The sequence below is a fragment of the Anabrus simplex genome, chromosome 10 (assembly GCF_040414725.1).
Source record: "Anabrus simplex isolate iqAnaSimp1 chromosome 10, ASM4041472v1, whole genome shotgun sequence".
Lineage (NCBI taxonomy): Eukaryota > Metazoa > Arthropoda > Insecta > Orthoptera > Tettigoniidae > Anabrus > Anabrus simplex.
The window spans coordinates 20,991,054-21,004,273 of record NC_090274.1 but is presented as its reverse complement, the minus strand read 5'-3'; positions in this window follow the sequence as shown (position 1 = coordinate 21,004,273).

Genomic DNA, 13,220 nt, shown 5'->3' with positions numbered 1-13,220 from the left:
GAAGGGAGGAGAAGACATGTTATTGATACCAGTCGCACAGATTAAAATTAAAGGGATAGTACCGGACAAGCATATCAAATGTAAATTTCAAGCTTTTGTTACATTTGACATTGAAGGTGTCCAGTTCGAGCATATATTCCTAGTTATTTCGCCAATGAAGTTCAACGTCATCCTAGGGTCAGATTTCCTAGCCAAGTATGGGGGAATCATTGATTATCCTGCCAACGTCATACGATTTTTTAATATCGACTCTGTAGAGTTGCAGCTGGTAGACTGTAATAATTTGAAGTGCCAAGGTCTGGGTACCCCATTCATAGAAACCGGAGGCAAGATGAGCGATGCTTTGCCTGCCGATGAAATAGATTGCGAAGAGGGTAGACCCGGTCAAGAGGGACCCGTCGAGGGCCAGGAAGTGCCCATTGTTGAGGATGTGTTCGACGAAGGTCGTGATCACTTCATATTTCTCACCAGTGCGGCTGAAAGCCCAGAGTTCGATTCCCGTGTGGCAAAAGCAACTCGACAAATATTTGAGAAATTCCCTGAAGTTTTTGACGACAAACCAGGCGTTATTAGAGATTTTGAATACCAATTGAATGTCAAGGACACCTCTCCTTATAAAAAACGGCCCTATCCAGTTCCTGAGAAGTACCGAGAAGAAGCCAGGACTGTGATAAAGGAAATGGAAAATAATGGTATCATTTCTAAATGTGTCACTCCGTATCTAAACCCCTTGGCTATTGTAAAAAAACCGAATGGCAGTCTGCGTTTGTGCCTAGACGCGCGCATGCTCAATGACAGACTTGTATTGGAACATGACCACCCACCTTCACTCAGGGATGTCATCCGGAAATTTAGAGGCATGAAGCTCTTCTCTACTATGGACATGACGTCATCTTACTTTCACATTTTATTGGCAGAGGATAGCAGGAAATTCACAGGCTTCATTTTCGAAAACATTACATATGCATTCAATCGTCTCCCTTTCGGGATCAAAAATTCAGGGGCAGTTCTCATCAGGGCTCTTGAGAATCAATTATCCGATGAGATTAAAAAAATCGCAACGATTTATGTTGATATCCTGATAGCTTCGGAGTCCTTAGAGCAACACATTGAAGACGTTAATAAGGTACTCGACGAACTCAAAACCAAAAATTTTAAGATAAATGCCTGTAAAAGCCAGTTTTTTAAGACAGAGGTACTGTTCTTGGGTCACCTCATTAGTGGAGACGGGATCAGGCCTAATCCGGCCAAGATCCAGAGTATTTTGGATTTCCCGAAACCCACAAAAATTAAACATGTGAGACAATTTCTGGGACTATGTCAGTTCTTTGCACAGCATTGCCCAGATTACACCAAAACAGTAGCACCCTTGCAGCTGCTGCTCAAGAAAAATAATAAGTGGAAATGGTCAAAAGAATGCGAGGAGGCTTTTTCCGAAACAAAGAAGATGCTTCAGGAAAGCGTACAGTTAGCATATCCTAACTTTGAATGGCCCTTTTGCCTTGAGTGCGACGCCAGCTCCGTAGGCATCGGCGCGGCGCTATACCAAATCGATCCTGAGAAGCCTGATGTCCGCGTCTTTATTTCATTCATGAGCAGGAAGTTGAGACCACATGAGAGGTCCTATACTATTACGGAACTTGAGGCTCTTGCTATTGTATATTCCTTGTTGTACTGGAGGAAGATTATATATGGGTATCCCGTGACCATCTACACGGATCACAAAGCCCTCACATTTATCATGTCTTCTGATCTAACTAGCGAGAGAGTAACCCGGTGGGCACTCTTTATTCAGCAGTTCAACATAACTGTTATCCACAGACCAGGAAGGAAGAACATCCTAGCTGATGCTTTAAGCCGCAATCCGGTCGATGTCGTCACTAGTCATCACATAGAAGTCATGAGCAACGAAGATGAGGAATTTCTTAGGAAATTAGAGTACTTACCTCAAGCACAGGGGAGAGATAGGAAGTCCCGAGAATTGATTAGATTTTTTAAGGGTTTGATTCCTGCAAATGACGATGACTATTTTCGCATCTCAATGTTGGCTCAATCTTTTTGCTTTCATGATGGATTACTGTATAAGTATCTTGATCATGCCAAAACCAAACGCCGAATTTATGCTCCTCCACGCTTAAGGTCCAACATTATCTGGCACTGTCATTCAATATCTGGACATGCCGGCACGGATAAAGTAATGATGATCATAAAGGAAAAGTTCACTTGGGAGTACATGAGACGTGATATTAGAAACGTTCTCCGAACTTGTGATGTCTGCCAACGAACTAAGCCTAATAATAGATTGTTGAGGGAGTTTCCAAAGCCACTTCTTCCCGAAAAACCTGGTGAAATATTGGCTTTAGACCTATATGGGCCACTCCCCAAGGCGAACCGCGGCAACAGGCACATTGTGGTGGCAGTAGATGTCTTCTCTAAGTATACGATGCTACTGCCCATACAGAAGGCTAATGCTGGAAACATCCTCCGAAGGATCAAGAAAAACATTATTCCAGAGATGGGAAAACCGGAGTTCCTACTCACCGATCATGGACCCCAATTTACATCTATGGAGTTCCAAACAGTACTTGAAGAACTCGGTATAAGACACATTATGAATTCTATTCGACACCCAGAGGCTAATCCCGCTGAGAGAATCATGCGTGAGATTGCAAGGTTTTGCCGTTTGAATTGCAGAACTCAACACTGGAAATGGATCGAAGTCTTACCCGTGATGCAGCAATGTGTAAATTCAACTGTTCATGAGTCTACGCAGGACATCCCCATGACTGTACATAGAGATGTCATGCCTGACAGGCCATGGGACCAAGTATTACCATCACCTCAAGATCCAGCAATTACTCATCAGACTCGCGTGGACGCAACAAGGGAGAAGCTCAGACACGCTGCTAGAATCAGAGAGAACCGATACCGAAACCGCGCGTTTCGACAACCACTTAGGGCCAATGATTATGTTTTGATAAGAAAACCAGCTGTTTCACATCCCGAACTTCGCATTTATGCAAAGTTTTGCCCGCTTTATGTAGGACCATATTGGATTGCAGAGGTTCTCGAGAACGGGGCATACAAAATTAAGAAATTGGATGGAAGCATCGAGGGCATTTACAATGCAGCCAACCTAAAGAAATATTTCAGGAGAGAATATCATTAAAAGAAAATCCTATCGAATTTTCTTTTCCCCAGGAGGAGGGGGAGATGTACCGGTAACGGCGGTACAGACTAAGTCCCCGTTATGAAAATCTTAAACTTACGTGTTATGCTCCGGAACGCTTACGAAGAACTGACTAGGCAGCGAGCAACGGCTGCGCGCGGGTGACGTAGTGAGCGGGTGACGTCACAGCATGCCTCGCTGCACTACAAAGCCTGGATTGATGGAGAATGTTCTACGAGTTTCGGATCAAATATAAATACGTGCTGCTTCGCTCAGCAGATCAGTGAACGTGAGTGTGTATTGCAGCATGTTATAGTGAGCAGCAGTGCGCTGCAGAATGTGATACCAGTTCGTGGCCGGGATTTCTATAAGCACATTAGACTGTAGTATTCGCACCGTCAGTTCGCGGGTGTGGTAATCGAGCGTGAAGCCGCTGCTAAGTTTCAAGTTCGTGGACTTTAATATAGTCACGTTGAATGTGGACTTATTCAGATTTCCTTATATTGTGACAACCTTTTACTCCGATAGGACGTGAGGTGAATTGTGTATCGTCTGGACATTATTTATTGACTGTTACTCTATACGAGTGTCCGAGACCCGCAAACATTTTCGAGTGTTCGAAATTGAAAATTTATGGACTTGAATCTGATTGCTCCTTGCCAAGGACTCGATACTTTAAGTTATAAACCGTGTTTAATCCAAATTTAATTTACCAATCCGTAAGCTGTGGTCATGAACTGTGAACTGTGCAGGTGTGAACAGCGCATCTCTATTTTAATGAACAGTGCATTTCCATTCTAATGAACAGTGTACATTTAGTTTATGGACAGTCAAACCAAGGACTGTCAGTACTCAGTTAATTTCGTCTTTTGGTTTCAACACGTGAACGAGTTTGATTCACGAGCGGAACATCTTTATTTCATTTAAATTGAACAGTGCTTCAATGAACTTACTTCATGTTGTCATAGGTGCAACAAACTTTAAGTAACTTTAAACTGGACAATCAGTTCCGAGTGGACTTTATTTTGTGAATGTTTCTTTCACTTGACACGTGATAAAGTTAAGTGACATTTCACCGAGACATTTGTGTTTGGACTTTGTTAAAAGCATTTATAAACACTCTATCATCTGTGCAGAAGCAGCCTTTGCACTAACTCGCCCAGAGCTGAACGATGTTCATTCATGTTCACCATTTACAAGGACTACCTCGACGCCACGGATCTTCAAAACACCGAATAGATCTTCTAGAACTTCCATCGGGGGACGAATGGTGGTTCGCTGCTATGGAAAATGGAGCTACCGGAATCTAGGGACATCGCCAGCCATAAGACGAGGAACGTTTTCAACTGTATACGCTGTACAGAGGTGATATTAATTTCAATTTTTAATAAACTCTGAAACAAAAGTTTTTAGGATTTCTTTTAAACAAAACCCTCTCCCTCTGTATGCACTTCAACGACTGGTACACGCCCTGCGTCTCATCTCTACCAAAGTACCAAATTTACTGTTACACTTTGTCTATCCATATATTTGCGTTTTTATCCTGAAGTTCTTGATGTAAAGCTTGGTATTGTGTCTTAGAAGGTAATTTTATTTTTAATCGCATTGCCTTGTGAGCTCATAGGTTATTCTCGAAGGAGCGTCGTTTTCCACGCGGAAAACGTTAAGATACATGGCCTTCATTATTTCTAATGCAGCTAGGTTATCCTTCGATAGGTGTTCCCAGATAATGTCTAAGTCGTATGTCTTGGTGGGGTCTGTTTGTACGTAGACTTTTTTCTTTGAGCAGCTTGTAAGCTATTAGGAATATCCTGCCATCTGTTTAATATATTTGAAAGCTGGGAAAGGTTAGATAATCGAAGAGTAACTAGCAGGGAATAGTATTCCTCTGTGATCAAAAGAAGTGTATGCTCTTTGGCTTGACAGGTAGTAATCAAACGTGGCTGCATGCAATAATATCACATATATAAGAATATTAATGAAAGTGTTGGTCGTTTAGCACCCTGCTAAGAACATAATGTACTGCGGGCTAGGGTAAGTCTTCGCCTGCAATTATTGGAGTAATAATTTAATTATTTGATTGTATGATTACTCAAAGTTGGTTGAACTTAAGAGACCTGTCAATGTCTCATGATTCATTGGCAGGTAATTACGAAGAAAATAAAACAAAAATGAAACAAATCGGTCCAGTAGAACGGACGGATGGATTTGACAAACCTGTTTTTAGTTAACTCTTAATACATTAAATACAGTAAATATTCGGCTTGGATTGTGAACTGCAAACAGTTTCCGCAAAGCAGGTTTCAAAAATATAGAAACCCATGCAGAATTTGTCGCTTATGATGTGTATGCAGCTATTGAAACTGAAGTTACATTTTGTGGAGATCCTACAGGAAACTATATTATACCAGAATTGCTACAAAACTCCACTCCATCCAGTGATGGAGAGGAAAACAGTCGCGACGCCATAAGAGAGACTGTACCGATCACGACTGAAGCGTTCCAAATGGTAGGAAGTTTAAGAAGATCTCTTGCAGCTCAGTCAAATGGTTAGTATGATGCGTTTCTTCAACCAGGTTCGTCGATAGAATTAAAGCCTCAATGCTCTATGATTGGCATGCAGATTCTGGACTGTACGGCCGTCGAACGGAAACTTTTTTATCGTCCCTTGTACATGCATCAGATTTTCAATCTAACAACTACAGTAGGTGTCTGTTATTGTATTAAATATTACACTTAAACTTTATTCTTTATAGCCGTTCTACTAATTATTCCATTTCACTCTTTTCTGCCCTGCATTCTACATATTCTAGGAAAAACATGCATGCTACCTTCCTTCTCTCCTGTCGGTAATTATTTTATCTTATTTTCTTTCGACTCACAATTTTTTGCTGTCAGTCCCGATGCAATGCCCTTTTTATTTAATAATTTTACATTTGTATGGATTTCTTTCTCTCTTTGTATTAACTTAAATATTCACTACCCAAGTATTTAACGCTGCGTGAATCTTCCTAGATACTCCTAATAGACACTCCTCTTCCATATTTCTCCACAGAGTTAAACAGCGATTCTGGTCCCAAATTTTCTCTTTGACCTTCATTATTATCCATCTATTAACCACCACATCGTACCTCTTACTTTTCTATTCATCTTTCATTCTTTGTTTTCTCTTGACAACATATTTAAAATTCCGCAGAATTCTAACAAATATTCTTTTGGTCTTACATTCTGCCATAACCATCTGCTGCAACAACTAGTGTGCGCTGTCACTGCAATAAAATCTGTGTATCCAGACTCGGACTGTTCAGCTATCTGAGGCGGCACAATTAATACGTCCAAATGACATTGTATATATTTACTATATATTATTTGACTAATAAATTCCTATAATGATTATTATTGCCAACTCATATAGTGCATTGGAACGTGTTCATTCGTTTCATGACTTTCACCTTCCTATTCTTCCAAAATCTCTTCATCAGTTCCTTGTGTTCTCTGTTCCGTTCTCCTAACCACTTAGTACCAGTCCTGCTGCTAGTTTTGACCACAAATATATGTTTATTTACTGAGGTCCTGAATACTTTGGGGAAGACATCATGAAAAATCGCAATGTTCAATTCATTCGGTCTCCGCTTATTTCTTTTTTGTTTTGCTACTTGCTTTACGTCGCACCGACACAGACAGGTCTTATGGCGACGATGGGACAGGGAAGGGCTAGGAGTAGGAAGGAAGCGGCCGTGGCCTTAATTAAGGTACAGCCCCAGCATTTGCTTGGTGTGAAAATGGGAAACCACGGAAAACCATTTTCAGGGCTGTCGACAGTGGGGCTCGAACCTACTATCTCCCGAATACTGGATACTGGCCGCGCTTAAGCGACTGCAGCTATCGAGCTCGGTTCCGCTTATTTCCTCCGGTCACTTTGTTCTCCTGTTTTGGAAATTTATTACCTTGAATAATCATTTTAGTCTATTATTATCCATACTAAAAACATGTCCACAAAATTTCAATCGTCTCCTCCGTACAGAATCGATAAAATTATCTGTGTGACTATCGAGATCTGCAGTTTGCCTTTTGATCCAAATACGATTTTCTTGTATGGGACCGAAACTTTTCCTAAGAATTTTGCGTGCTTGTGTTCCAATATCTAAAATTTTTGAATGAGCTCCTAAACTTAGGCTGAGGTTTCTGACGCATACACAGATTTATTATTCCACTGATTTGGGGTGTCTTACAGTCCTTGAATATGCTCCGAGACACTAACATTGGGGCTGGTTGGTCCACTTTTCCTCTGAGCTTCTGGCCACAAGCCCTGCAAAGCCTCCACTTAATCGTTACAATGCGTCTTGTAAGGCCTGTCAATCTCCTTGCAACATGGACATATCGAATTTTAAGAACAGGAGCTTTAAACCCTGGTCAAAACCAAAGTGATCCTAGACGGCTGACTAGGATAAGCTGAAGGAACCTCAGAACTTATACTATGAGGACCACTGTATGACAGTCTATCAAGGATAACGTTAGGAATGTTCCCAGAAGACATCAAGAGCATATTATGTCCATTATCATCATATTTATAGACTTTTCTGGTTCACGTAAACAGAAAAGTAATGCTATCGATGTGTATATATATATATATATATATATATCAGCCGGGGAACAAACTTCTTTAACAGTACCACGAAGCTGGTCTATGCTGACGATATGTTCTAAATGGCAGACTGTCCCGAAAGCCTGCAGTCTAATATCTTGGAACTTGAAAATAGGTGCAATGAGTATGGTGTGAAAATTAACGTGTCGAAGACTAAATTGATGTCAGTAGGTAAGAAATCCAAGAAAAATGAATGTCAGATTGGTGATACAAAACTAGAACAAGTAAATAAGGTGCAGTAAAGCTAACACACTAAGCTCAGTTGCGATCAACAGTATTCTGTAAGAAGAAAATCAGCTCCCGAATTAAACTATCATTACTTCGGTCTGTTTTCAGACCAGCTTTATGGGAGTGAAAGCTGGGCGGACTCAGGATACCTTATTCATTATTTAGAATTAACAGATATTAAAGTAGCAAATTTCTGGTACAAACACGTGTGAACAATGGCAGGAGGGTATTCGGAAGGAGGAGATAAAGGCTGATTTAGGAATTAACTCGATGGATGAAGCTGTACGCATATACCTGCATCAGGGGTGGGGTCATGTGATGCGAATGAAGGAGGATAGGAGAATAATGGACTCTTATAAGAGAAGTAGAGGGAGAACGAGACGGCGATGGTTAGACTCAGTTTCTAAAGATTTCAAGATCAGAGATATAGAACTAAATGAGGCCACAGTACTAGCTACAAATAGAGGATTGCGGTGACATTGAAAGTCATAATGGTCTATAATGATTATACCTCGGATTTGTAGGTGGTAATAGGTTGGAATGCAAAGTAATTTGGTTTGTAGGAAGTGTCATGCAACCCGTTGTACCGTCATGTAGGAAGAGTAGCATATATTCAAGGAGTTGTATAGGCTGTACCCCTAATATCTATGCAAATCTCATAGCATAACCGTTGTACAGTGTAGGGTACACTTATTACTAGCTAGTAAGTGTGCATTCTAACCTATCAGTACCTAATAATTCGGACTCTAATAATAATGATGGATGGATGGATGGATGGATGGATGGATGGATGGATGGATGGATGGATGGATGGATGGATGGATGGATGGATGGATGGATGGATGGATGGATGGATGGATGGATGGATGGATGGATGGATGGATGGATGGATGGATGGATGGATGGATGGATGGATGGATGGATGGATGGATGGATGGATGGATGGATGGATGGATGGATGGATGGATGGATGGATGGATGGATGGATGGATGGATGGATGGATGGATGGATGGATGGATGGATGGATGGATGGATGGATGGATGGATGGATGGATGGATGGATGGATGGATGGATGGATGGATGGATGGATGGATGGATGGATGGATGGATGGATGGATGGATGGATGGATGGATGGATGGATGGATGGATGGATGGATGGATGGATGGATGGATGGATGGATGGATGGATGGATGGATGGATGGATGGATGGATGGATGGATGGATGGATGGATGGATGGATGGATGGATGGATGGATGGATGGATGGATGGATGGATGGATGGATGGATGGATGGATGGATGGATGGATGGATGGATGGATGGATGGATGGATGGATGGATGGATGGATGGATGGATGGATGGATGGATGGATGGATGGATGGATGGATGGATGGATGGATGGATGGATGGATGGATGGATGGATGGATGGATGGATGGATGGATGGATGGATGGATGGATGGATGGATGGATGGATGGATGGATGGATGGATGGATGGATGGATGGATGGATGGATGGATGGATGGATGGATGGATGGATGGATGGATGGATGGATGGATGGATGGATGGATGGATGGATGGATGGATGGATGGATGGATGGATGGATGGATGGATGGATGGATGGATGGATGGATGGATGGATGGATGGATGGATGGATGGATGGATGGATGGATGGATGGATGGATGGATGGATGGATGGATGGATGGATGGATGGATGGATGGATGGATGGATGGATGGATGGATGGATGGATGGATGGATGGATGGATGGATGGATGGATGGATGGATGGATGGATGGATGGATGGATGGATGGATGGATGGATGGATGGATGGATGGATGGATGGATGGATGGATGGATGGATGGATGGATGGATGGATGGATGGATGGATGGATGGATGGATGGATGGATGGATGGATGGATGGATGGATGGATGGATGGATGGATGGATGGATGGATGGATGGATGGATGGATGGATGGATGGATGGATGGATGGATGGATGGATGGATGGATGGATGGATGGATGGATGGATGGATGGATGGATGGATGGATGGATGGATGGATGGATGGATGGATGGATGGATGGATGGATGGATGGATGGATGGATGGATGGATGGATGGATGGATGGATGGATGGATGGATGGATGGATGGATGGATGGATGGATGGATGGATGGATGGATGGATGGATGGATGGATGGATGGATGGATGGATGGATGGATGGATGGATGGATGGATGGATGGATGGATGGATGGATGGATGGATGGATGGATGGATGGATGGATGGATGGATGGATGGATGGATGGATGGATGGATGGATGGATGGATGGATGGATGGATGGATGGATGGATGGATGGATGGATGGATGGATGGATGGATGGATGGATGGATGGATGGATGGATGGATGGATGGATGGATGGATGGATGGATGGATGGATGGATGGATGGATGGATGGATGGATGGATGGATGGATGGATGGATGGATGGATGGATGGATGGATGGATGGATGGATGGATGGATGGATGGATGGATGGATGGATGGATGGATGGATGGATGGATGGATGGATGGATGGATGGATGGATGGATGGATGGATGGATGGATGGATGGATGGATGGATGGATGGATGGATGGATGGATGGATGGATGGATGGATGGATGGATGGATGGATGGATGGATGGATGGATGGATGGATGGATGGATGGATGGATGGATGGATGGATGGATGGATGGATGGATGGATGGATGGATGGATGGATGGATGGATGGATGGATGGATGGATGGATGGATGGATGGATGGATGGATGGATGGATGGATGGATGGATGGATGGATTCTAAATAGAAAACTTGATTGGATATCTAACCGAGCGTCATCTGGGAACGCTTCAGTACTTCCCAATCTAAATCCAGCAGAGACCTGCACCTCGCACACATTCGCACGTAGTCCTCTCTTAGCAGGTGATGAAGTGGTCTTTTATTAGCCAGAAAGGTAGGTCGCGCTCGTAAAGACCCACAGTGCTGACCCCCTAATGGTCTCCACTACGACGTGAGAAACAGCAGTTACATGGCCTCGAATGTTCAACCTCTGACAGTGAGGGCGTGGGACAATGAATTCGTAAAGCAGAATGAAGAGAAATTAATTGATTTGTAGCCACCGTCTTCTAGTTCCGTTTCATTAAACGAAACAATGTCCTTCTATTGTCCGCGGGAAGTAGTATGCAAAATACATTTTATAGAACGTATAAAATTTCCCTTCAGGCAAGCAAAACAATGTTGAAAACATCCTAGGGATATGAGCTACGAATTTAGGTAACTAAAATGTAACTATGTATGAGAAAGGATTCTCTAAAAATGACAATCCTCCTCTTAATTCTAGAAGTGCCGAAGGTTGATTTATTTCGACGAGGTGCGCCTGCCCGTAGTAAGAGCATCGAAAAAAATTAACGTCCATATAAGTCGCGCTGGAGTTACCTTAAGTGGTATCTACTGACATAAGACACATGCTAGCATGGTTTGAAGTTTATTTTTACCGCTGCAAGGAGTTACGTGTCTAATAAAATATTCCATCCTCTTTGGTTTGGAATTGCAATCTAGTCAAGACGACGACTTGACATTGCTAGGAATGCGGAATTAATAGATTAAGGAAGTGATTTTAGTGATGAGAAGATACAAGTAGTAACAGTGATAGGCCTGATGAGAAAGAGGAGGAAGACAACCTGCTTTAAATGTCCACTTTCTGTTGTAACCCTAATTTTACAAATATTGCAATAATTTGTATATATTAATAGTAGATAAGTGTTTTTCTGGCAATTTTGTCTTGAATTTTGAATTCTTTTAAATTCTATTTTTTAAGATATTAAAATGATTGTTAGCTCTTTCCATTTCTTGAATAAAGTTATGTCCTACATAAAAGTGAAGTACAGAATCTGCGCTACAAATTCATATTGATGATGATGATGCTTGTCGTTTAAAGATGCCTAACATCTAAGGTCATCGGCCTCTAATGGTACGAAATGGACGATATATGATAATTAAAATTTTAAATAGTTCCCGCTGACTAGAGTTTAAAATAAATGCTGATGGAAAATGATTGTTAGATTAAAATAATCAGTGGATCTAACTCGCAATGTCTTTTCTAGAAAAAATTATAGAAAATGCATGCGACAATAGAATAACACATTTCCTGTAAGTACAGAGATATATATACAAATTCATTTTTGTAACGTCCTTTTCTGAATGAAAAGTGGTATTTGTTAGCATTTACTCCATATACAAAAATTTGCAGTTTTATATGCTAGCACTACAGAATATAAAGCTGTTACTTGTAGGCTTACATCAGATTAACAGTTTGCCTTTTTTCTACCACTACGAGCACTAATTTAAGTAAATCGTCGCTGCCGGGACAGAACCTTCTATGTGAAATATTTTAGCTTAGAACTTTAGCTAAAATATTGTGCAATATTGTGTGAATGTGGTCAAGCCATTCTCGCTCTTAATAAAGTATGTGTTGCGGGTCAGTGTATCTCCAAAATGTTATCACATAGGAGGTTTTGTCCCGGCAACGACGAAATGCAAAGTTTCACTCAAGTCCTTATAACTACATTCCGTGTGGACGTTTTTCAAGAAATCAAGAATCGTCTGAGGTTATTGAACCAAGGAACACATTAGAGAAAGAATTATGTCAATAAGTTAATTTGGCTAGGATATGAATAAAAAAGAAAACGAGTAAAAAAACAGACGATTTTAGGCTGTTTTCCGGAACTGCATTTAGGCCGGAAGTTATATTTTGAAATGTGTTTTTGTAATTTGATAGAGCTAACCAAGACTCAAAATTTTAAACCTTTTCAGGCCCTTCTAACTTCGGCACAATTGAGGAAATTTCTTAATTTTACGCTTTTCGTAATATAGGGACCCCTACCTTTTCTACTAAAAATAAAGCTCGCGTATAGAGTTTACCTCCACTCTCTACCACATTTGAACCTAGAAATGAATCTCATATTTTTCTTACAATTAAAGACCTCCTCGGAATAAGGATTAACCAAAAAAATCAGTAATTTTTCAGAAGAGAGAAAAATCATTTTGGGGGGAATATTTTATGGTATACACTAATTGCATATTGAAGTGTACAAATGAGTTCTATTAAAAACAATATTTT